General features: G+C 42.0%; 1 protein-coding gene across 2 annotated transcripts in view; it reads left to right on the top strand.

The window, feature by feature from the left end:
* Positions 1-24,972, top strand: part of glra3 (glycine receptor, alpha 3) — a 126,250-nt gene that overhangs the window by 21,638 nt on the left and 79,640 nt on the right. The gene's annotated exons all lie outside the window — the stretch shown is intronic.

Here is a 24,972-nt window from a genome sequence, read left to right as displayed (position 1 = left end):
CGAGAAAATCTACAGGAGCTGAAGTAAAGACGAAAAGAGACCATTTAAGTAACATCTCAATACTATTGTTCAATAAAAACACATAAAATGAATAAAGCTCAGGCATTGGGAGCTTTTGGACATGGGCTTTTCTGTCTATGATGGACAGAGCAATAAAAATAAATTATATTGAATGAAAATAAAATAAATAATAAATGTCATCAGCACAATTCTAATATAACTGCTCTTAAATGTGTCGCCGACTTTACTTAAAGGGGGCCTATTATGCAAAATCGACTTTTTCAAGCTTTACATCATGTTATTAAGTCATTCCCTCATTAAAACCATGCCTGAAGTGTTGCCTTGGCACATTCACGTATTTTCGAGTAATCTGTAAAAACTCTGATGGCAGCCATTTTAGGGATAAAACGCCTGATTCCTTCAGGAAACGCCCTCGACCTCCAGGATACGCCTCCGACCTTTCGTCACCAGCCGAGTAACCAACCACTGCTCCTCAGCAGAACCCCCTCCCCGCAGTGTCTAGCCCTAAGATGTAAACAGAGTCATCATGGATGATTAGCTTCATGTGTTGTGAACCGGAGCCACAGCAGACTTTTACAAAGACACACATCAGTGTTTCTGTTACCGAAACACCCAGGATTAAAACCGGTGACAAGAACACTTATTTCAGTGTCTGGTTCTGCGCTGGGCCTTGATGATGCACAGAGCCTCCGGAGAAAGCTAATGCTAAGCTAAACCTCGAGTCATCACGTGAAAACGAGAAATATGCACAAATAAAGTCAATAAAACCACCACACACATAAAGAACCGTTTAACAATGATCACACACGGAGCCAGGCTTGTTGATTTGGAAGTTTATTGCTCACATTTCATCTACAATGGGTCATAGACGAGTGGTTTTCTCCCGGAGCTAACAAGCTAGCCGCGACAAGCTAACGGGAAAATTCACTGAATACAAGCATATTATGCATTGAAAACGTCACTAAAACAGGCAACTGCTTGAAGCAGCCTTTATGATGATCACACACGGAGCCTGGCTTGTTGATTGTGTAGTTTATTGCTCACATTTCATCTACAGTGAGTCGTAGCCGAGTGGTTTCTCTCGGAGCTAAGGCACTATTAGCCGCGACAAGCTAACAACCTTCACCTTCACAACATTCATTGAAAACAGGCAGCATATTATGCACAAATAACGTCAATAAAGCAGGCAACTACTCGAAGCAGCCTTTACGATGATCACACAATGAGCCTGGCTTTACACATTTGTGGTTTATTACAGACTTTTCATCAACAATGAGCTGTAGTCGATTATAACAAGCTAACGGGTAACCTCGAAAAACCATTGTCCACTTGCACAGATAATGTCCGTCTTTGAATCGTATGGGCTCCTGCAGATCCTGGTGTCGTCCATGGGGGTATAGTTAGAGATCCATAGGGCAGATGCAAAGAGATAGCCTCCAAACAGCAGTTATTTTTCAGGCAAGAGCCCCTTCCAAGCGTCCGGTGTGGAAGGTTTGTTTCCAAATAATATCCTGTGTGGCCATTGTTCACAAAGTGATAAACAGTAGGTCCTTTCCAACAATAAAAATTAAAATGCACCGATCGTAGTTTCAATACTTGAGACAACGAGCGGAGTGTTGTTGTGATGCCACAGACAGCGTGTGGAGGGGGCGTGTCGGAAAGGGTCAGAGGTTCTTAAAGAGACAGGGGCCTATTTCAAGTCATTTGCTAACGCCATTTTGAAAGAGCAATTTTATACAAGGCAGTTATTCTAATTTACTGCATTGACAGACCAACAGAAGGTTTCGTCATCATTGTAGTGTGCTATAGACTGGTGCTATGTGGCTGAAAAAAGCATAATACCCCCTCTTTAAGGAAATGTACATGAGTAAATTAACTAATTACAAACCAATCTGCTGTGAAAAAAGTACGAATGTTGAAGAAAATGCCTTGTACTCGTATCGGTATTCGGTATCGGCGAGTACTTAAATCAAAGTACTCGTATCGGTTTTAGAAAAAGTGGTATCGGTGCATCCCTAGTTGACAACAGCTGAAAACACCTGGATCGTTCATAGTTGTTGATGTTTGATGGCTAATGCTAATGCTAATGCTAACAGGGAAAATACAGCCCTGTCCACCACGCGTGCAGAAATGTGTATAACATAAAGTGTAAAATGGTTGGTGTCCGTCACGTGGATAAACATCTGGAATCACCGCAGCTGTGACATGGGCCGGGGCCAGAACGAGGGATTATGAGTCGATTTAAAATGGCTTCATCTGTGAGTGATTATAATTTAAGCATCACGATAATTAGTGGTGTGATAACAGCTCAACGGGGATGGTTATGTGAGATTTAAAGTATCTTGGCTTATTGTACGTGTTTTTAGTGGTCGGGGAAACAGAAGAAACTAAAGAGATCCCAAAAATACTTAATAAAAATCTAGATTGGTCATGACACTTGTGGGCAAACATGGCGGCCATCTTGTGACTGGCAACGCAAAACCAGGGCTGCGTCTGAAACCATCCAATTATATCCTCTAAGCACTAACACTAGCAACTAACTCCTTAACCTTTCATGGGTCGACTGTTAGATCTGTGCAGTTAGTGAACTAGAGCTTCAGCTACAATTTGCACAATCCGTCCGTCCTTAAACAGGGGAAAGGGAAGTGACATCACCAACAGCTGTTTTTTCTTCTTCTTTAAAGTTATTGGTGGAGTGCAGGCCAAAGAAAAGTGCATGTCGCCCCCTAGTGTCCAACAACAACATAGTGTCCAAACAAAGACATTTAAGGAGAAAAATAAATCCAAATGATCCAAACATTTCCCTTTAGTGTTATTTTATTTCAACAGCACGGGAAATGCGAAGGGAAAAGAATCCCAGCGCCGTGAAATAATGCAAGAAAAAAAAAAAGAAGAAAAAAATGATCATCTATAGGCAGGAGCATTTCCCTCACGCCGTCGTCTCGGTAAAAGACGGAGCTTGTTTTGTTTTGCGTGTCAGCAGTGACTAAAGCCCCGCTCGGATCTGGGGCTCAGTTGCGTAATGTGCTCTGTGTGAAAGGACTGTGGCAGCAGGAGAGAGAAGAGGGCGAGCGCTTTAAAGTGAACGTTTGGCTGAAGGCGCCGGTCGACCCTGTCCCCGTCACTGTCCTGAGCGGCGAGGCCAACAGCGCCCCAGAGGCTGCTGGGAAATGTAGTGTCTCTGTTGTGCGTGTGAAACCGGTGGCTAATCACTCTAATAGCCTCTTAAAGGGGCGGTAATATGCAAAATGGACTTTTTCAAGCTTTACATCATGTTATTATGTCGTTCCCTCATTAAAAACATGCCTGAAGTGTTGCCTTGGCACATTCACGTATTTCTGAGTAATCTGTAAAAACTCTGATGGCGGCCATTTTAGGGATAGGTTTGCCTGAGTCCTCCTAGGAACGCCCCCACCTCCTGGAGACGCCTCCGAGCTTTCGTCACCAGCCGAGTAACCAACCACTGCTCCTCAGCAGAACCCCCTCCCCACTGATGCCACAGACAGCGTGTGGGAGGGGGCGTGTCGGAAAGGGTCTGAGGTTCTTAAAGAGACAGAGGCCTATTTCAAGACATTCACTACAGCCATTTTGAGAGAGACATTTTATACAAGGCAGTTATACTAATTTACTGCATTTACAGACCAACAGAAGGTTTGGTCATCATTGTAGTGTGATAATACCCCCTCTTTAACACACTCCTTAACATTTTCTCCAGGTCTGCTTTACTCAAATCTAGGAGCTAAGAGCCAATTACGATCGTCACGTCAACCAAAACACTACAAAAAAGCGTTAAAAACGTGACAAAAACATGCAATAAAAACTAAACTAAAATGTGTTTAGTAAAAAAATCCAGGAAAATTCTTCAAGTTTCAAAGATTTATTTGTCAATTCAAAAATACTTCATTCTCTCGTCCTTGTTGTGGAGCGGGGAGGTGGGGAGTAAGAGAGGAGGTGTATGAGACTGTTCTTCAGTCGACTGGAACTGGCCCGTAGATTCCGCAGTCTCCTCCCTGATGGCATTACCTTGAAGAGACTATGTGAATGGGTGCGTAGGGTCCTCTCTATAGTCCCTCTGTAGAAGAACCTCACAGTGATGGAGCTGCTCAGGATGCTCTATCGTCCCTCTGTAGAAGAACCTCACAGTGATGGTCAGGATGCTCTCTATAGTCCCTCTGTAGAAGAACCTCACAGTGATGGTCAGGATGCTCTCTATAGTCCCTCTGTAGAAGAGCCACACAGTGACGGAGCTGGTCAGGGTCCTCTCTATAGTCCCTCTGTAGAAGAACCTCACAGTGATGGAGCTGGTCAGGATGCTCTCTATAGTCCCTCTGTAGAACCTCACAGTGATGGTCAGGGTGCTCTCTATAGTCCCTCTGTAGAAGAACCACACAGTGATGGAGCTGGTCAGGATGCTCTCTATAGTCCCTCTGTAGAAGTTACACATAACAGAGGCTGGGACTCTTCTCAACTTGCGGAGAACGTAGAGACACTGGTTACTTTTCTTGACCAGTGATGTCGTGCGCATGGTCCTAAACATGAAGTATTTCCCAGTACTTTTAAACACCACCCAATGGCAGCAGATGCAGAGTTCTAACCCTCACACCCACAGACACGTGTTATTGAAGTCCTGTTTAAAGGTCTTCCCAGTTCTGTTGTATTACTTTAAAGGCCTGAGTCGCACATGGCTACTTAATACGCATGAAGAAAAGGACATACTTTAGCTTTCCTGATTTCCAGAGTCTGACACAATTTTAAAGGCAGCATCGAGAGTATTTATAAACTGCTGTGGAGCCGGAAACCTCTCTGGGAACATTGCGAACCTTGTCACCGTTTGATGCACTTCAGCTTTAGCGCTCGTGACACGTCTCAAAACCTGGGAATTGAGTTTTTGTGTCGAGAATCTTGCGGCAGCTAAACACCGATGAATAATTTGTGCACGTCTCAGAGGTTATGAGAGGATGACTGCGACGCTAACTACGATGCAAAATGGATGAACCTTTGTCGCTCCCGGAAACAAAACTGGACGGAACTGTCGGCTCCGGTGTCCAAAGAGACGCGTGGTTTGGTTTTAAGATCGAACTGGCGATTTTGTAAAACACATCCAGGAGAAGGGGCCGGCCGATGTGAAGGGGGTTGGCCGACAGCCGATACATTGGCTGATATTTTTTAAATCTCTGAAATATCCTTTAGTTAAACATACAGTGCCTCTCGAAAGTACTAATACACCTTGAACTTTTTTCATTTTGTCATATTTACAACCATAAACATAAAGATTTTAATTTAAAATTTTTTACTGTATGTTCACACACAAGTAACCGACAACTGTGAAGTGAAAGCAAAATGATACATGATTCTGTTATTTTTTTTAAAATAGAAAAGTGGGGCGTGCATAAGTATTCGTACAGCACTAGTGCAGTAAATTGTCTTTATAACATTCCTAATGTCTGCAGAATGTTCACCTGTGTGTAATCTACTCTCAGTATAATTAGGGCTGTTCTGTGAGGGCCTCAGAGCTGTGGTCACTAAACAACATCATGAAGGCCAAGGAGCACCAGAGAGGTCAGGGATAAAGCTGTGGAGAAGTTTAAAGCAGCGTTAAGTTATACAAAGATTAACCAAGATTTAAACATCTCCCGGAGCTCTTTCCATTTCCGAATGATGGATTGAACAGAGTATAGCACCACTGCCAACTTACAAAGACACGGCCGTCCACCTAAAATATGTGGACAAACAAGGAGAACACTGGTAAGGAATACAACCAAGTGCCCCAAGATAACTCTGGAGGAGCTGTGAAGTCCTGCCGCTGAGCTGGGGGAATCTGTACATGGGACAACTATAAGTCGTATCTACACAAATCTGGCCTTCATGGACGAGTGGAAGAAGAAAGCCATTATTGAAAGGAGGCCATAAGAAATCCTGTTTGAAGTTTGCTAGAAGTCATATGGAGGACACAGCTCCATGTGGAAGAAGGAGCTTTGGTAAGATGAGACAAAAAATGAACTCAAATGTAAGACGTTATGTATGGAGCAAACCTAACACTGCTCATGGTCCTGAGTGCACCATCCCCAGGGTCAAATATACGGGGGGGGAGCATCATGCTGTGGGGCTGCTTTTCCTCAGCGGGGACTGGGGAGACTGTAAGAATAGTTGTGAAGATGGATGGAGTCAAATACAGAGACATTTTGGAGGAAAACCTGCTGGAGTCAGCAAGAGAACTGAGGCTGGGGCGGAGATTCACCTTCAGCAGGACAATGACCCAAACACAAAGATAAATCTACAATGGAATGATTCAATAAAAACATATTAATGTGTTAGAATGGCCCAGTCAAAGTCCTGACCTAAATCCTATTGAAAATCTGTGGAAAGACCTGAAAACTGCTGTTCACAAACGCTGTCCTTCTAATGTGACAGAGCTTGAGTTGTTTTGTAAAGAGGAATGGGCTAAAATTTCAGTTTCTAGATGTGCAAATCTTGTAGAGTCAAACCCCAAAAGACTAAAAAGGGGGTTCCACAAAGTATTAATTCATGCTGTATGAATACTTATGCCCCACTTTTCTTTTTTTTTTTAAATAACACAATCATGTATCATTTTGCTTTCACTTCACAGTTGTCTGTTACTTTTGTGTGAACGTTCAGTAAAAAAATCTAAATAAAATCTTTATGTTTATGGCTGTAAACATGACAAAATGTGCAAAAGTTCAAGGTGTATTAGTACTTTCGAGTGGCTCTGTATAGAAGGGTCGACTGATGTGGGTTTGTCCAAGGCCGATGCCGTCTGTTTCCCCAACGGCACTGACAAACAGCTCAGTTCGAGTTTCCTCTGAGGGAACAGCAAAGTGCACCTTAACCTTAAAACTCTTGTTGGGGTTTGTGGAGGATTTTAAGGCCGGGATTATGTAAGGATGGTGTGAATGAGTGGATGAGAGGAGACAGGGAGAGGCCTCTGCATCTGTCCGAGCGCAGGCTGTGGTTTCAGACCGTTACGTAACCCCGTGTTCACTACAACATGCAACAGACGACTGCGCCGCTCTCACGCAAAGACGCTGTCGGGGTGAGCAGTCCTCATCCAACTGACCAGAGCGAAAACGTGGATTACCGTCGAGGCAGAAGGCTGCATCGAGGTTTAACATCTTTTCAATCAACAAATCCTGCCTCCTTTATGTGTACAACCTGTTAGGGATGCAAGAGTGAGTTAATGTGAACAGTGAAGCAAGGGGACATGTGGAGAATGGATTCACCTTTATTATTCAATTCCAACAAATTCTGAAGGAAGACGAAGCACCAAGCTGGAGTAGAAAAGCAGATGGCGTCTTCAAGTGGGCAACGATCCTTAACCCCCCTCAAAATCCACAAAGACGACCTTAAAGGGATTAGATCAGGGGTGTCAAACATATGGCCCATGGACCTGATCAGGCCCGCGAGATGATTTAATCCGGGCCCTGCCCTGTAGAGCATGAATTCCAGAGTTTGTAAAAATAAAGTAAGTCTTTAGCCCATTCCTGTGCGGAGTTATGAATCTTAAAGAATAGCCAGAATGCTCATTCTAGCCACTAGGGGGCATTACATTTTAAAAAAGGACAACGTTCCACACGTGTCCAGCAGAGGGCACTGACATAATAAGAGCTCAGGATATGGACATCACATTATATAGCCACGTGGTAAATGGACAGTCTCCAGGGCGGCTGTGGCTTCAATAATAGCTTACCGCCACCGTGTGTGGAGTGAATGAATAATGACTATGTAGTACAGGGATAGGCAACGTCAGGTCCGTGGGCCAAATCTGGCCCTCCAGCACTGCTCCTCTGGCCCTCAAGATGATTTTGAGAAATGATTATTTACATTATTACATAAATCGGAGAGTACCTTTAATATTATTAGAGATAATGGGAGAAAACAAGGTAGAAATACTGTCAATGCACCCAATTAAGTCATATATTATGTACAATACTGACATTTGAAAGGAGTGCACTGGAAAAAGAATAATCGTTTTAAGGAAGAAATGACATAAAATTAAGAGATTAAATCTAACGTTTGAGTAGATTTGGTCTGGTTTTAGACGAGATGAAACCTTGAAAAACAATTATTTGTCTGATTTCAAGTGGGTCTTATTCTTGTTCCATTGACGCTATAGGATTTGTATCTAGGATTAGTTCAAACCGACTCAAATTCAACATAGAAGAACTTTAATTCAAGCAATTTTAAGTCATTTATGTCATTTAAGATGGTCATTTTCCAGTGTTGTGCTTTACTTTGGGCTAATAATCAGCGGCTTCGGCCCTCGGTCTGTTTACAATAAAGAAAATCGGCCTCCGCCAAGAAAACTTGCCTACCCCTGATGTAGTACTTTGAGGAACTTGTAACACAGGCTTGTAAAGTGCAATACAAATGTAAGCCATTGGTATTAGTGAAGCTACAGTCAAGTTGGGGCCTTGACCAAATCACAGCTTATTATTTTTCATTTATTGGAAGCATTTTCTCTATTATATGCGGCCCGTGACCCAAAATGAGTTCGACCCTCCTGGACGAGATGGAAGTTGTCATTTTTTACTCCATACTGCCACCTCAGGCCTTGCGCGCAACTGCAGCCTCTATGTTAAAGGAACAGCCCACCGTTTTTCCATACTGAGATATGTTCATACCTGAGTTTAGACGAGTCACATTATTGTAATTTTTTCGTCATTTTTTAAAATCTAATTTTTGACATTTTTTTGTCAAAAGTTTGTCATTTTTTGTCCATTTCTTGTGACATTTTTGTGACATTTTTGCCACTTTTTCATCAATTTTTCGTCACTTTTTTGTCACATTTGCCATCATTGTTTTCGTCTCAGTTCTGTCGCTATTTTCACAGCTTTTTTCCAGAGGCTTTTGGACTGGGGTAAAGCCAAACTGGAGAAAATGTGCTCAGTTCAGGTGGGAGTTAAGGGGTTAAAGGGTGGGTATTATGCAAAATGGACTTTTTCAAGCTTTACATCATGTTATTATGTCACTCCCTCATTAAAAACATGCCTGAAGTGTTGCCTTGGCACATTCACGTATTTCTGAGTAATCTGTAAAAACTCTGATGGCGGCCATTTTAGGAATAGGTCTGCCTGAGTCCTCCTAGGAACGCCCCCACCTCCTGGAGACGCCTCCGAGCTTTCGTCACCAGCCGAGTAACCAACCACTGCTCCTCAGCAGAACCCCCTCCCCACTGATGCCACAGACAGCATGTGGAGGGGGCGTGTCTAAAGGCTCAGAGGTTCTTAAAGAGACAGAGGCCGATTTCAAGACATTCACTACAGCCATTTTGAGAGAGACATTTTATACAAGGCAGTTATTCTAATTTACTGCATTTACAGACCAACAGAAGGTTTGCTCATCATTGTAGTGTGATATAGACTGGTGCTATGGGACTGAAAAAAGCAGAATACCCCCTCTTTAAACAGGGAAGAATCTTAAAGGATCGTAACATTTCAGTCAGTAAATTCATATTCACCGTGGATATTTGTTTAAAGCAGAGATAGAGGCTGCTCATCAAGTCATTGTGGAGAATGTGTTGCTTCGTTGCCAGATGTGTCGGCCCTGAGGGAGTTACACACAAAGCTTTAAACATGGTCTGCTGAGGTTTACGTGACAACAGCTGTGGATAAAAACATCCCGACATGGCGGTTTTTGACAACAGCGCGACACAGATGACATTGCTCTGGTTGTTGCCAAATATTGATGATAATGAGAGATAATGAGAGTGGTTGAGATTGTCCTTTGATTGTAAAAGGCTCCTCAAAGACTGCGGGGAAAAACAACGATCAGTGGAGGAAAACTGAAACGGAAAGTTATTCCCACTGCCTCCTGCAGGGGGAGGGGGTTCACATGGATACTAAACGACTCATGTGAACCTTGGCACTTTCTGTCAAATATGAAGCATTTCTGCAGATCAAAAGTAGATGAGGAAAGAGTGAGGAGGCAGCAAAGTGTCAGGACGCACTTCATTTTCCATCATCCCTTTGGACTTTGTATCATAAAGAAGCTTAATCATGGACTTATTTATTCTTAGCCTTTGGTCTGATCAAAAGCTTCTCTACGTTTGAATACTCCCTGGATGAATGAGAGCCATGCGGGCGAGCCCAGCATGGCTCTAGATTCGTTTCCAAGATGCCGTCGACATCTTGGAAACGAATCTAACCATCGTGTAGGCGGGGGTTAAGAGATGAACTGAAATAGTGAAAACGTGTTTTACCTGAAGAGAAAAAAATTAGAATCACCTGTTTATGGTGAAATTGCTTCACTGACAAATGGACTCTCCTCATGTTATCTGTATGTAATGTGCAGAGGCACCAATGACCGCTTGTAGCAGAGATTTAAGACAACAACGCTAGGGGCCGCCATTGCTGCAGCACCTCCGTATAGTGGCGTCAGAACAAGCTAGTTTTACATTGCATAGCATTGGACTTTAGACACGTTCTAAACAACTGTAAAGCCTGGTGCCTGTTTATATTTTTACTTTCTACAGCTAGATATTGCTCCTGTGATAACGCTGGGTTAGGCATAATTAAAGGGCTGGTTTTCGTAAGAAACATTTTAGAAATCTCGTACTAATGAGGTCCGGACTGAAGATCCCGCCCTCATGCCCTTTTTAGGAACAGGCTTGATCAGAGCTGGGGAGGAGGAGTCTGCAAATCTGCCATGATTTCCCCTTTGAACGTGGTCATCATGGTAAACGGGGAGGAGTGAGGAATAGGGATGGGCACCGTTAAACGGTACCTACTTGGTACCGACCGAAAAGCTCCGGTCGGGGGTGGTATAGAAAAAATAAAATTCTTTCGGTGCCAGTTTTCGGTTCTTTTTCTCTCCAGATCTGAGTCTAAAAAAATGCACGTATGTGCAGATAAAGAGCCACTTCAGCGCATATGGAGCGAAGAAAAGCTACACCTTATAGCTTTAACTCACAGGCCTCTTCAGACTTCACATGACGCCAGAACTGGAGCATGAATTGGCAAAGCTACGACACACTACACTTTTGTAATAGCGATGGCAGAGCCGCGGTCTGAGTCAGGACTGAGCCAGGTCTAAACCAGGACTAACTCCGGTCGTAAAACCCAGAGCTAAACTAAACCAGTTATAAACCAGGACTAAACCAGGACTGACTAAGAAACTTTAGCTTTTAGGCAAATTGAAAAGCAAAACCCAAGCCGTGACAACAAGAAAGACGTGTTTACCTTTAGCAACAGGAGGAGGCGGAGCTTACGTGCTGTTGTTACAACTTTACAGCAGCTGCAGAGACGGGAATATCCAAGATGGTTTATAGAAAAGAGTTAGCGCTCACTCTGTGTTAGACATTGTTGGTACAGTTTTGGTAAATGATCAGTGGCCGAGTGAGGCTCACACCATCTTTGACGTGTGGAGCTTTCCCTTCATCAAAGTGCAGTGAGTTTAGAAAAGTTTATCTGAAAGAAACCGTGTCCTGATGTGGATCTGACTCTGCAGCTCAGGAGGTAATAATGTCCTTTCTCTCTTTTAATCACTGCTTAAGTGGAAATTGTGCTCAAAACACGAAGTCTCAGGCGACGCTGCTGCTCCTGTGTCGTCTCTGTTGTGCTGTTTTCAGTCTTTTTCCTGAATGATGCTTTTTATGCACGTTATTTTTATTGAATTAAAATAACATAGGTATCGAAAAAAAGTACCGTTAAGGCACCGGAACCGAAAAGCAGGTATCGTTAAAGTAATTGGTATCGAAAAAAACGAACGGTACCCAGCCCTAGTGAGGAATGACGGTCTATTAATATTATGTCTATGAGTGACACACACGGGGCTGTGGCCTGTGACCGACAGGGGGCGCTGTACAAAAGTGTTTCAGTCACAACCTTCCTCTGCCCCATCTCCACAGCAGCAGAGCTATCAGCCTCCTCAGCCTCTCCATCCCATCCTCTTTACCACCACCGTCGACCAGACCTCAAGATGATCAGCTCCACATCTCCACCATCTCTACATCTAAAGCGACAAACTTGCGTTGAGTGAACCTCTGTTGCACAACTCACTTCCTCCTCAAAAACCGCCTCCTCCTGCATTATTGATCGCCCCATCGTCCTCTTCCTCCTCTTCCTCCTGTCCCCTCAGACGCCAAGGCCTGTTGATGACAAAGGTGAATTAGGAAGAGCTCTCGACCAAGTTCACGGGACGGAACATGAGAACGTGATGCATAATTGATGCGTTCATGATTTTATGCGCCCCGAATGTTTGCTCCTGCTGATGGGAACGAGAACGCGCGGTTAGACGAGAAACCAGACTGCAAAACCACGTGGTTCCCTCGTCCAAAACAGACCTGGAGTCGGATTTTTTGCTTCATGTTTGTTGTTTCTTCTTCTACTGCTGAATCTGCTCTGACCTGTATTTCCTGGATACTAAACCAGCCCGTCATCCATCCCTGGACTCTCTCTAAGCTCAAAGAGTGTTCATCACGGCACCTTTGATTTGCTAGCACACTTTTAAATGAAAGCGAAGGTTTGTTTTCACACAGGCCACTGACTAACACTCAATAACTACTTAATGAGGATTTAGTGAAGTATGAGTTAAGCATTAACCTCTTACCACCCGCCTGAACCAAATGCATTCTGTCCTCTTTGGCTTGTGTAGCACCTCATTTGAAAGCTAAGACCCACAAAACTGATTTTTTGCTGTGTTGTGTCACCGTTTTTATTTATTTATTTTTTATCTTTTTCAATTTTGGTCACATTTTTGTTGAGTTTTTGTAATTTTTTGTTTAGTTTTTGTCACTTTTTGGTTTAATTTTTGTCACTTTTTGGTTGAGTTTTTGTCACTTTTTGGTTGAGTTTTTGTCACTTTTTTGGTTGAGTTTTTGTCACTTTTTGGTTGAGTTTTTGTCACTTTTTGGTTGAGTTTTTGTCACTTTTTTGGTTGAGTTTTTGTCACTTTTTTGGTTGAGTTTTTGTCACTTTTTGGTTGAGTTTTTGTCACATTTTTGGTTGAGTTTTTGTCACTTTTTGGTTTAATTTTTGTCACATTTTTGGTTGAGTTTTTGTCACATTTTTGGTTTAATTTTTGTCTCTTTTTGGTTTAATTTTTGTCACTTTTTGGTTTAATTTTTGTCACTTTTTGGTTGAGTTTTTGTCTCTTTTTGGTTTAATTTTTGTCACTTTTTGGTTTAATTTTTGTCACTTTTTGGTTGAATTTTTGTCACATTTTTGGTTGAGTTTTTGTCACTTTTTGGTTGAGTTTTTGTCACTTTTTGGTTGAGTTTTTGTCACTTTTTGGTTGAATTTTTGTCACATTTTTGGTTGAGTTTTTATCACTTTTTGGTTGAGTTTTTGTCACTTTTTGGTTGAGTTTTTGTCACATTTTTGGTTGAGTTTTTGTCACTTTTTGGTTGAGTTTTTGTCACATTTTTGGTTGAGTTTTTATCACTTTTTGGTTGAGTTTTTGTCACTTTTTGGTTGAATTTTTGTCACATTTTTGGTTTAATTTTTGTCACTTTTTTGTTGAGTTTTTGTCACTTTTTGGTTTAATTTTTGTCACTTTTTGGTTTAATTTTTGTCACTTTTTGGTTTAATTTTTGTCACTTTTTGGTTTAATTTTTGTCACTTTTTGGTTGAGTTTTTGTCACTTTTTGGTTTAGTTTTTGTCTCTTTTTGGTTTAATTTTTGTCACTTTTTGGTTTAATTTTTGTCACTTTTTGGTTTAATTTTTGTCACTTTTTGGTTGAGTTTTTGTCTCTTTTTGGTTGAGTTTTTGTCACTTTTTGGTTGAGTTTTTGTCACTTTTTGGTTGAGTTTTTGTCACTTTCTGGTTGAGTTTTTGTCACTTTTTGGTTGAGTTTTTGTCACTTTTTGGTTGAGTTTTTGTCACTTTTTGGTTGAATTTTTATATTATTATTTATTAAGAACATTTTGCTTAAATCAAGCAACATTTAAGTAAAATACCCCACAATTTTTCACTAAATAAGAATGTTTTCCTTAAATTATTCCATTTTCGGAGGACATTTTGCTTAATTCCAGCCTTATTTGCTTAAATTTAGTGTTTCTTTCTTGTTTTATGATAAGAAAAATATTCAAGAAATAAGAATTCTTAGCAAGAAAAAAATGCTGACCCCATTGGCAGAATTTTTTCCTTAAAACAAAACAAAACGTCTTATTTTAAGATGTTATTCCTTGTTTTTAGGAGGGCACTTTTTGCAGTGTTTGATTTTTCATCCGTGACGTGTGGATCTAAAGGTCAGTGGTCCAGTCCCCACCTGAGCCTGTCCTGCCTTCGCCTGGACGTATATCGTGGGGCAGTGGGAGATTAGCGGAGACGTGAGGCGCGGCAGGAGCAGGTGTTCAGGCCGCATCACATCAAGAAAGCATCAATTATAAATCACATTCTGATCCGCCACACCGGCCGAAACTTCCTGACCAGAGCCGTTCTTAATTCGCCTTCGTCCAAACAGCCTCAAGACGTTTGAGACCAGAGCAGGACGGGCGCTTCTTTCTCACTCTTTTTCTTTGTTTTCGGAAAGTGAGCGTCTCGTTTCAGCGATATCAGAAAATCTAGCCCTAGTTTGACTTGGTTTTGGCTTTAACCTAACATCTCTGGTCTGGCCCGCCCTCATTAGAGACCTTTTGACTCCTGGAGGGGTCTTTGCCGCGAATCCGGAGGACGGGAGACGGGGCGCGGTGGGATTTAGGGAGGATTAAGCTGGTTTAAGATGCAGCGGGAATGGATGACTGGAGATTCAACTCTGTGTCTGCAAGAGTTTGTTAGAAGTGCACTTTACAGATAGAAACTACAACACAAGACGACTTCAATATTATCCTGGTTCAAAAATATCTTCTGCTTTTTTACAAGATGAGCATCACATTCATTTCCTCGTTTACTTCGCGCTGTTCCTCCTTAAACCTTTGGCTCTCACAGGTCAAGCTAAAAACTTTATTTACCCCATCGTGAGCCAAGCAATGTTCATGTCTGCAGAGAGAAAGAGCTACAGCAGCGGGAGGCAGGTTTGTGTCGCGGAGGCCGATTTTCATCACTGCCAAAAAGTAAAGAACCATTTTCTGCAAATGCCAATGTTTTACTTCAGTGGTTCCAAAGTGTCAGGGCTTTGGGATCCACCATTACGCTCGGATGACGAGCCGAGGACCCAAATAAAACTGTAATTTGTCATATATCGGATAAAATCCAATATCATTCATTTTGACGGACACAATTAGTGTTTTCATGCAGTTTCAGATGGAAAATAGTGAATAAAAGTTCCCTATAGACTCGTGACCCACTTTTGGTTCCTGACCCACCAGTAGAGAATCACTGTTTATCATTACATATGACCGAGCGGGATGTTCTGACAGGACATTTTTATTTCTCGCATTTTAAGAGTACTTCAACAGGTATGTGATCTCTTCTCTGCATATTAATGTTTCCCAAAATCAGCTTGGGGGCCAGAGGTTCTGTGCTGGAGGGCCGGATTTGGCAGAGAATATCCTGGATATTGGTTTATCCGGGAAACTGAAACCAGGATTCTGTGTTTACATGAACCAGACAAAACCAGGATACTTGAAATCCCCGTTTAAAACCTGGATACTTGAGAGCATGTAAACACACTCATGGAGACCAAAACTCTGATCATAATCTGATATTCATATAATCTGATTCCTTTCTGATCTTTCACTCATGCATAACCAGGAAAACACAGCAAAGAGGCCAAAACACAGACGTTATCCATGAAATAAATCTGTTTGTAGAGAAAGTGCAGTGTGTTTCCAACAGTCAGGTGTTTAAAGCAGAATATTACTCCATCCTCAGTGTTGTGAGTTCGAGTCCCAGCTCTGATTATTGACTGTTTAAATCAAAGCTCCTTTAGCTTGTGCTATTGTTAGCCACTGAACCCTGGGAATGAATGGACAAAACAAAGCTAATCCGGCTAAACAACATGCCTCGATTCCTCGACTTAGAAGTAATAAACCAATCACAGTGTATCTCACATTCTGCTGCTGAATCAATGAAAATGCTCCTTGTTTTGCATCGGTTTCCATCCCCCTTATCCCTTTGCCCCATGAGCCTTTGAGTGAAAGATGGGGGGGGTTTCTGTCATGACCAGGGCCCGCTGTTTGTTTGCATGGAGACCGTTCGCTCTAATCCACTTTATATGAGCTTTAGAGGTGTAAACTATGTGGGAACGCGAGCCGTCACAGCTGAGACCAAACCACGAGCCGTGATCAGCTGCTCACAATAAACTTATGACTGAAAATCGCTCCGTCGAAGAGTTTTCTGACCCAGTTCAGCCCGTGTCCCCTCGCGGGGCTCGGTTCACATCACCCGTACAGTGTGAGCAGGTCAGTCAGTCGTTTGTTAACAGTGTTTGTTTACCTCTGTGAGCGAACGCTTTCTTCGTACATTTATATGAGTCAGTAGCATTGAGCATGTTCAAAATCGCAAATCACAAATGTCACTTTCTTTGTTTTTTAAAGAGGGGGTATTATGCTTTTTTCAGTCCCATAGCACCAGTCTATATCACACTACAATGATGACAAACCTTCTGTTGGTCTGTAAATGCAGTAAATTAGAATAACTGCCTGTATAAAATGTCTCTCTCAAAATGGCTGCAGTGAATGTCTTGAAATAGGCCTCTGTCTCTTTAAGAACCTCTGAGCCTTTAGACACGCCCCCTCCACACGCTGTCTGTGGCATCAGTGGGGAGGGGGCTCTGCTGAGGAGCAGTGGTTGGTTACTCGGCTGGTGACGAAAGCTCGGAGGCGTCTCCAGGAGGTGGGGGCGTTCCTAGGAGGACTCAGGCAAACCTATCCCTAAAATGGCCGCCATCAGAGTTTTTACAGATGACTCAGAAATACGTGAATGTGCCAAGGCAACACTTCAGGCATGTTTTTAACGAGGGAATGACATAATAACATGATGTAAAGCTTGAAAACGTCCATTTTGCATAATACCCCCCTTTAATTCAACTGTGAACAGCGAAACGTGTTCCAGAGCTGTTTGAGGACATCTCTTCAAATGTTAATAAACCACTATGTGAAACAAAAACTCGCCCTGAAGCCAATGTAAACCAATGGCTCAGAGCGACTTCCGGCCTCTCAACAGAAATTCTCCCCATCCTGGTTCCTACATGAGCCCCAGGAATAAGGTGGACAGGGTTTAGCCTCACCTGCCAGTCACAAGATGGCCGCCACGTTTTCCAACGATTATCATTTCCAATAGTTAATAATAAATATCTGTGTTTTGCTGTTGCTTAAAGGAATAGGCCACCGTTTTTACATACTGAGATATGTTCTTACCTGAGCTTTGACGAGTTCTTTAGGACCTGTCTGATCTTCCCCCGTGCCTTCAGTCACGTAAACACAGCGCAGACGGCGTTAGCATTTAGCCTCTCCCTCTCTCCTCTATAGCTCCAAAACAGGTCAAGATAGAAGCTACCAAGCTCTTCCACGTTTTCCCTATTTAAACATGGTTACGTGAAGTGTTCCACTACAAAGTATAATTACACAAAATTAAACAATGTGGATTTTCTAAGCGGATAAAAGGGGGAACTATATTGTAAGGCGTAATAATACCAGGAGTAGTTTGGCATCCGCGCAGTAAAGTGAAGATTACTGCGCGGATTTCGAACTACTCCTGGTATTATTACGCCTTACAATATAGTTATAGGGAAAACGTGGAAGAGCTTGGTAGCTTCTATCTTGACCTGTTTTTCTATCTTGACCTTGTTTATAGTGGAGAGAGGGAGAGGCTAAATGCTAACGCCGTCTGCGCTGTGTTTACGTGACTGAAGGCACGGGGGAAGACCACACAGCAAATATTCCTACTCCGGAATAAACCCTTTTGGTGTTAATTTCAACACTTTTGTGGTTCATATATAGGTCCAGCGTGTCTACTCAAAAGCTGGAGTAGAAGTACTCCTTTTTTTGGTGTAGAACCCCATTTTGGGAGTCAGAATAAACACCCCTGGGGGTAAAACTTCAAAGCATTTTTCTGCATATTCTACACCCTTTTTGGAGTCAAATTTAACACTATAAAAGGGGTTTATTCCGTAAATGAGGTTTTCCATACAAAAATGCACAAAAATCTGTTCATATTTTATTTAGCTTCTGCATAAAACTTTACATGCAAAATGTCACTTTTTAAAAGTTTACATCATATTCTGTATGAAAAGATATTTACCTAGCACAATATGTTAAGCAACATAATCATATCAACATTAATATCAAAACCTTTTGGCGATATTTGTTCTTATAATATTTGGCTAATTAGGATCAACATATTCTATGGTTTTCAGCTGTTTACTTTCACATTGCACAGTTTCATAATATCAATATCGTAAAAAATATTGCCTGCAAAGTGGCACCTGCATGTCTTGGCCTAAAAATAAAACGTATTTTAAAAGTTCACCACATTTCTCCAGGGAGAAATGACTGGCACAACAGCAGGTGTTTGTCCAGAACATTGTAGAAGATGAAACGTGAGCTTTGGATGTTTCTGGAGCAGGTTTGGCTGTGGACGTCCATCGATGACAGCAGGTGATCCTCCTCAAGGCTTGGATTAGTCTAAAACAAATGTAGTGAATTCAAATCAATTTGTTGCACAGCCAAGTTTAAACGACACATCCACACACATTCAGGAGACCATGCAGGTCCTAAAGAACTCGTCAAAGCTAAGGCAAGAACATATCTCAGTATGTAAAAACGGTGGCCTATTCCTTTAAGAATGTCAGATTCTTCCTGTTCTGACCCGGCACCTGTAGCGCCTCTGACTGACGCTTCTTCTTCTCTCGTCTCTGCTCATACGTCTATACGATACGACGCAGGACATGACTCACCCAACATGGCCGCCGGCCCGCGCGTGCCGCTCCTCTCTCCAGTGCGGCGTGCTTCACTTCAGCGTCAGCGCCCTCCGCCGTTAGCGTGACTAAACGATGACGCCGGCTCCGCCGTCACAGCGGATTTACGTTTTATTCGTCATGTTTCCGCCGCTAACGACCGGATTGGATCAGATCAGCTTCGCACTGATACGAGCGGTTAATCCGATGGCATGAATTAGCGCCAAAGCGTGACTAAGTGATTCCTATAGGGCATGTTTTAATAACTGTGGGGAGTCGGGAGTTCTTGGAATGAGTCTCCGAGCTCAACTCCTCTCGGACTCCGCTGAATTAGAAGCACAGTTTGGAGGGAACTTATGAGGAGGGTTATTTTGGTTGTGTCATCACTTTAAGTAGAAATCATCTGGATTGTTCATAATTTGCGATGTTTGATGCTAAGTGCTGACAGCTATAGGGAAATACATTGAGCAGCCGGGCCTTCCAGGGGGGTGCCTGGGATTACAGGGGGGCCCAGAGCTTTGCCTGGTCATAAGGTCAGGTCAAAAGTGATATTTTTTGACTGAGAAAGGACTACAGGTGCATTAAACACTACAATTTCAGTTTATTTACCTTAATGATTCCTTTCCGTAGTCCCTCTGGGGGTAATACACGTGTTAATGGGATGACTGGGGGGGTCTTTCATTCCCCCCACTGATCTCTCTGGCCAGAAAACCAGGGTTGGAGTCGCCAATACACACTGATGGAATCACGGAGAAGAAGCTAACAGGCTAATTGGCAAAGCTAGCTGTGGGCTAGCACCGCTTAACCCCTTAACTCCCACCTGAACCGAGCACATTTTCTCCAGTTTGGCTTTACCCCAATCTAAAAGCTTCTGGGCAAAAGGTGTGAAAATGGCAGCAAAACTGAGATGAAAACAATGATGGAAATGTTACAAAAATGTGACAAAAATGTGACTTTTTTTATGTGACAAAAAAAAGACAAAAATGTGACAAAAAAATGACAAAAATGTGACAAAAAATGACAAAAATGTGTTACAAAATTGACCAAAAAATGACCCAAAAAATTACAAAAAGGTGATTCAAAAATGACCAAACGGCGTTTTGAGATCTTTCCTCTCTGTTCGTTTTCAAGTGCGAGCTCGTATGGACGATACACTGGATTGATAAAATATCTTTGCCTTTGGTCCGCAGCTTGACTTCGTGTGGACAGGGCCTGAATCCATGACTGCCTCTGATAACATATAGGAGATTTTATATATATATATATATATATATATATATATATATATATTTATGCGTAGGTGAGGTATAAGTGCTGTCGATCGTGCCGCCTTAAGGACCTCATATCAGGCTGCCTTTAGTCAACATGGAGTCAGGGACGTCAGTAACAGTCGGGAGAGCTGAGCCGCTCACAGCAAACACACACGTTTGTTAATTTCTCTGTTCAATGATAAAGAACATCTTTCCATTAGGGAAAGCTTAAAAAAAGGTCATTTGTGTAAGATATGACCCATTTAAAGCTACAAAAACGAAACACCAGCGCTGCCCAGAAGTGTTTTAAATCACAGAATAATGCATTACAGAGGACCTCAGTGCCACTTTCTCCAAGGTTTCTCTAAAGTGCATTAATAATAAAAGCCGCTAAGACTGGGTTGTTTATGTCAGATGAAAATGTGTTTATTTACCTTGAGCCGAACCTTGACTTGCAGATTTGGGAGAGAGCGAGCTTCTGGAGGAATGCTAATGCTTCTGATTCAAACAGGGCCGACGTTCACTTAAATTGCAAATGTATTTGTCTGAAGGATCACAAAGCGCCGGCGTTTGTTTCCTCCCCACAAATTCAGCCCCAGCTGTTTGAGCGTCTCTCAAATGTAAAAGACGTCTCTCAACTGACGTGGGAGCTTTTTTAACACAAGTGCACGTTTCTGTGAACAGGCCATTCCTCATTTGAAAGCTAGGAACCTCCAGAGTTCAGTCCCTGTGTTTTACCGACTGGAGGGATATTAAAGGGATATTTCAGGATTTTTGACATAGGGCCTCATTTCCTCGTTATCCAGAGTGTTGCTGATTTCTGGAGATATTTTTTTTTGTAATTCATGCAGTTCTTATATTTGAAGAGTTTCGTGGCGCTAGGCTAGTGCTAAGCTAGTGCATGTCTATGGTATCAGCTAGTCTGCATTAAAAACAGTCTGACCCGCTCCACAGAGCACCTGAGGCAAATCACTTATAACGCCAGACTAACCATATAAATGTCTGTCGATAGAATCATTTGGATGGTATCGGGCCGATACCACATGCTTGTACTCATACTCATACTTCATGAGGTCCCGATACCAGAAACCGATACCATTTGACGTGCGGTTTGTTGCTATTTTCTCTCAGCTGAGGAGAGAAAATAGCAACAAACTGGAGAGTTGTTTAGTGTAAATAAAATATTCCACATAGAGCTGACTTTATTACAGACGACACTCCCTAAATCAGAGTCTGAGCTGGATTTAACCAGAGCTTAATGTTGTTAGAGTTGCAGCGTCTGCAGTGTTTACAACATACAGGCTAACGTTGCTAACTCGCGGCTAGCGCAGTTTTGGCCATTCTGACGCCGTTTTATGCCCAGGGGTTTATTCATCTGAAAAACTAACCCAGCGACTAAAAAGTCCTCAGAAAATCCAAATTAAAGAGATACAGCATGTTTATATTGAGGGAAAATGAGCTGCAGCAGAACAATGAAAACGCTGTAGCTTCTCGCTAAGTTACTACAAACACACGAGAAAATCTACAGGAGCTGAAGTAAAGACGAAAAGAAACCATTTAAGAAACATCTCAATACTATTGTTCAATAAAAATATATCAATGAATAAAGCACCGGCATTGGGAGCTTTTGGACATGGACTTTTCTGTCTATGATGGACAGAGAAATAAAAATAAAAAATTATATTGAATGAAAATAAAATAAATAAATAAATGGCATCAGCACAATTCTAATATAACTGCTCTTAAATGTGTCGCCGACTTTACTTAAGGAAATGTACATGAGTAAATTAACTAATTACGAACCAATCTGCTGTGAAAAAAGTAAGAATGTTGAAGAAAATGCCTTGTACTCGTATCGGTATTGGGTATCGGCGAGTACTTATATCCAAGTACTCGTTTCGGTTTTAGAAAAAGTGGTATCGGTGCCTCCCTAATTTTAACCATTTTGCATTTAAAATACCTTATATTTGAGCAGCATCAGCTTCGTGGTTGTATAAGCTACGCGGCGGCGGAGTGATCTGCTAGAAAATAGTCCCTCAAAATGTGATCATTCATGTGATGCAGGTCAGTTATATTCCAGAAAGGTGCTCTGTGGAGCGGGTCAGACGGTTTTTAATGCAGGCTAGCTGATACCATAGACATGCACTAGCGCCGTGTAGCTCTTCAAATAAAAGAACTGCATGAATTACAAAAAAATATATCTCCAGAAATCAGCAACACTCTGGATAACGAGGAAATGAGGCCCTATGTCAAAAATCCTGAAATATCCCTTTAATCGACGACAGGAGCTGGGATTGTGGTGTTTGAGTCTGTGTTTACCAGAAAACCATCGACCCCTTAACTCCCACCTGAACCAAGCACATTTTCTCCAGCTTTACCCCAATCCAAAAGCTTCTGGAAAAAAGGTGTGAAAGTAGCAACAAAACTGAGACGAAAACAATGATGGAAATGTGAGGAAAAAAGTGAGAAAACATTGACAAAAAAGTGACAAAAAATTGATGAAAAAGTGACGAAAAAATGACAAAAATGTGATAAAATTTAACCAAAAAAAATACAAAAATGTGACAAAAAAATGACAAGAATTGGATAAAAAATGGACAAAAAATGGACAAAAAATTGGATTAAAAAATGGACAAAAAATGACAAAAAATTGACAAAAAATGACAAAAAGGTGATTATAAAATGACTAAAAAATGTGATTAAAAAATGACAAAAAAGTTACAAAAATGAGTTGAACACCCAACAAAAAAAATTATGGAAAAAAAATCTGATGACGTGAGGAAAAAGATCCTCCTAAAAACGAAAACAAGGATGAAAATGTGGGAAAAAGTGAGAAAACATTGACAAAAAAATTACAAAAAAATGAGAAAAAATTGACCAAAAAGTGAGAAAAATTTGACAAAAAAATTTGAAAAAAATTAGAAAAGTGACAAAAAATGTACAAAAAATGTACAAAAAAATGACTAAAAAGAGAAAAAATGGATGAAAAAGTGACACAAAAAAGTGACTAAAAATGGACAAAAAAATCAGACACATTTGACAAAAAAGTCACAAAAAAGTCACGAAAATTTGACAAAAATGAGATGACTGCCCAACAAAAAAAGTGATGAAAAAAAATCTGATGGTGTGAGGAAAAAGATCAATTTAGTTTTGTAGGTCTTAGCTTTCAAATGAGGCGTTACACTGGCCTACAGGATTTGGGTAAACCTGAACTGGAGAAAATGCTCTCGGTTCAGGTTAAGAGGTTAATCGATTAGTAAAATAGTTGTGAACTATTTCAATAATCGATCAGTAGTTGATTAATCATTAGCTGTTTTAGGGCTCGTGTTTTGAAAGCTCGTGTAAAAAGTGTTTCCTTGTGACGGTTGATGCCAGAGCAGATGAGCAGTGACAGGCGTTATGTAAACGAGCCGCTCCGCTCGGCGCCGGCCTCGCTCCCCCAGGAAACGTTCGCACGTCTGAAATGACGCAGCGCGGGCCGGTGAACCTGAAGGCAGCCTTTAGACGGAGAGGGGGGTTTATTTCTGGAATCGTTCCTGGATTTTCCCTAATGACGAGCGCGGGGCGGATTCGGGGTCGCTGAGCTTCACCCGGGTTTAAGAGAGATCAGCGTAAACACGGAGTCCGCGGAGACTGAAGAGGCCTCGCCGATGCAGAACTCATTTTACTACAGCCGAATGTTACGGACAAATGAGAGAGGCCTGGTCTCATTTATCCGACCATTGATGCAGATTCCATCCATTCTGCGTGAAAGTAGACCTCCCTCTCCATGACGGCATTTTTATTGTTTAAGTCATCCTCTGCTCCTCAAAAGTCCATGAACGCAGCCTTGACTCCAGCGGGTGCAGACGTCACTGGCCCGGTTTACATGGTGAGAAAAATCAGCCCAATTATCAGATCTGATGCATTTCAGAAATCTGATTGAAACTCTGGGTTCTACACCTTCCCGGGCAAATGAGAATAAGAGAAGGCATCCACAAAATAAATATCCAGCCATCTTCTTCCACTTTTGTTGCCCAAATCACACTGCACCAGCCCCTTATGGCTCCTCCTGCAGGTGGTGGGTCCACAGAAGGACGGCCTCAGGACTCTAACCGGGCCTGTTGGTCTCTCATAAGAGGTCGCTCTTTTGGATCGTTTCCACCAGCCCTACCCTTCTCTACTCTACTTGGTTTGGTCCTACTCTATTGGCCTGGTTGTGTTTCCACTAATCTGTAGAATCTGATACTGTATCCATGGTTACCAGGGTGTGTCCATGTATATGGCTTTGCTTTTGACTGTGTCCATTGGAAACAGTACCTGCTTGGCCTGGTTAGTACCAGGGCCAAGCAGGTACTAAAAAAAAGTACCAGTTAACTGTAAAGTGGGCTGGTGGAAACATTTCAAATGCAGGCAAAGTAGAGCAGGGTAGAGTAGAGTAGGGTAGGTGGAACCGAGCCTTAGTCAGACCCGTCACTTAGGACCTGTTTGCCCTGGGAGACCCTACCAGAGGCACGAAGCCCCCGACAACAGAGCTCCAGGATCATCCGGGTGCTCAAACCCCTCCACCATGTTAAGGTGGCGGCTCCAGCAGGGGCACAAAATAAATATATTATATATATCAAGGACGAGAGAAACATAATTTCAAACCATTCACATGGTTTGACAAATAAAAAATCTTGAATCTTGAATATTATTATAATATATTATTATAATATGCAGAACCAGGTGAAGCTGGTTGAAAATGATTGCTCTCTCCACATTTGGAGTCAAAGTAATGTATGTGGCATCATAGCTCTTAAACTGCAGCCCAGTGGATACAGCACAGGTTTGGAGACGCAAAGGTCCAGGGCTCAACCTAACTGTGTGATGTTCTTTATTTATTTATTTATTTATTGCGTTTTTGTTGAATTTTTTGTCACATTTTTG

Source organism: Gobius niger, assembly GCF_951799975.1.
Source record: "Gobius niger genome assembly, chromosome: 3".
NCBI classification, from domain to species: domain Eukaryota; kingdom Metazoa; phylum Chordata; class Actinopteri; order Gobiiformes; family Gobiidae; genus Gobius; species Gobius niger.
This window is presented reverse-complemented; position numbering and strand designations above follow the sequence as displayed.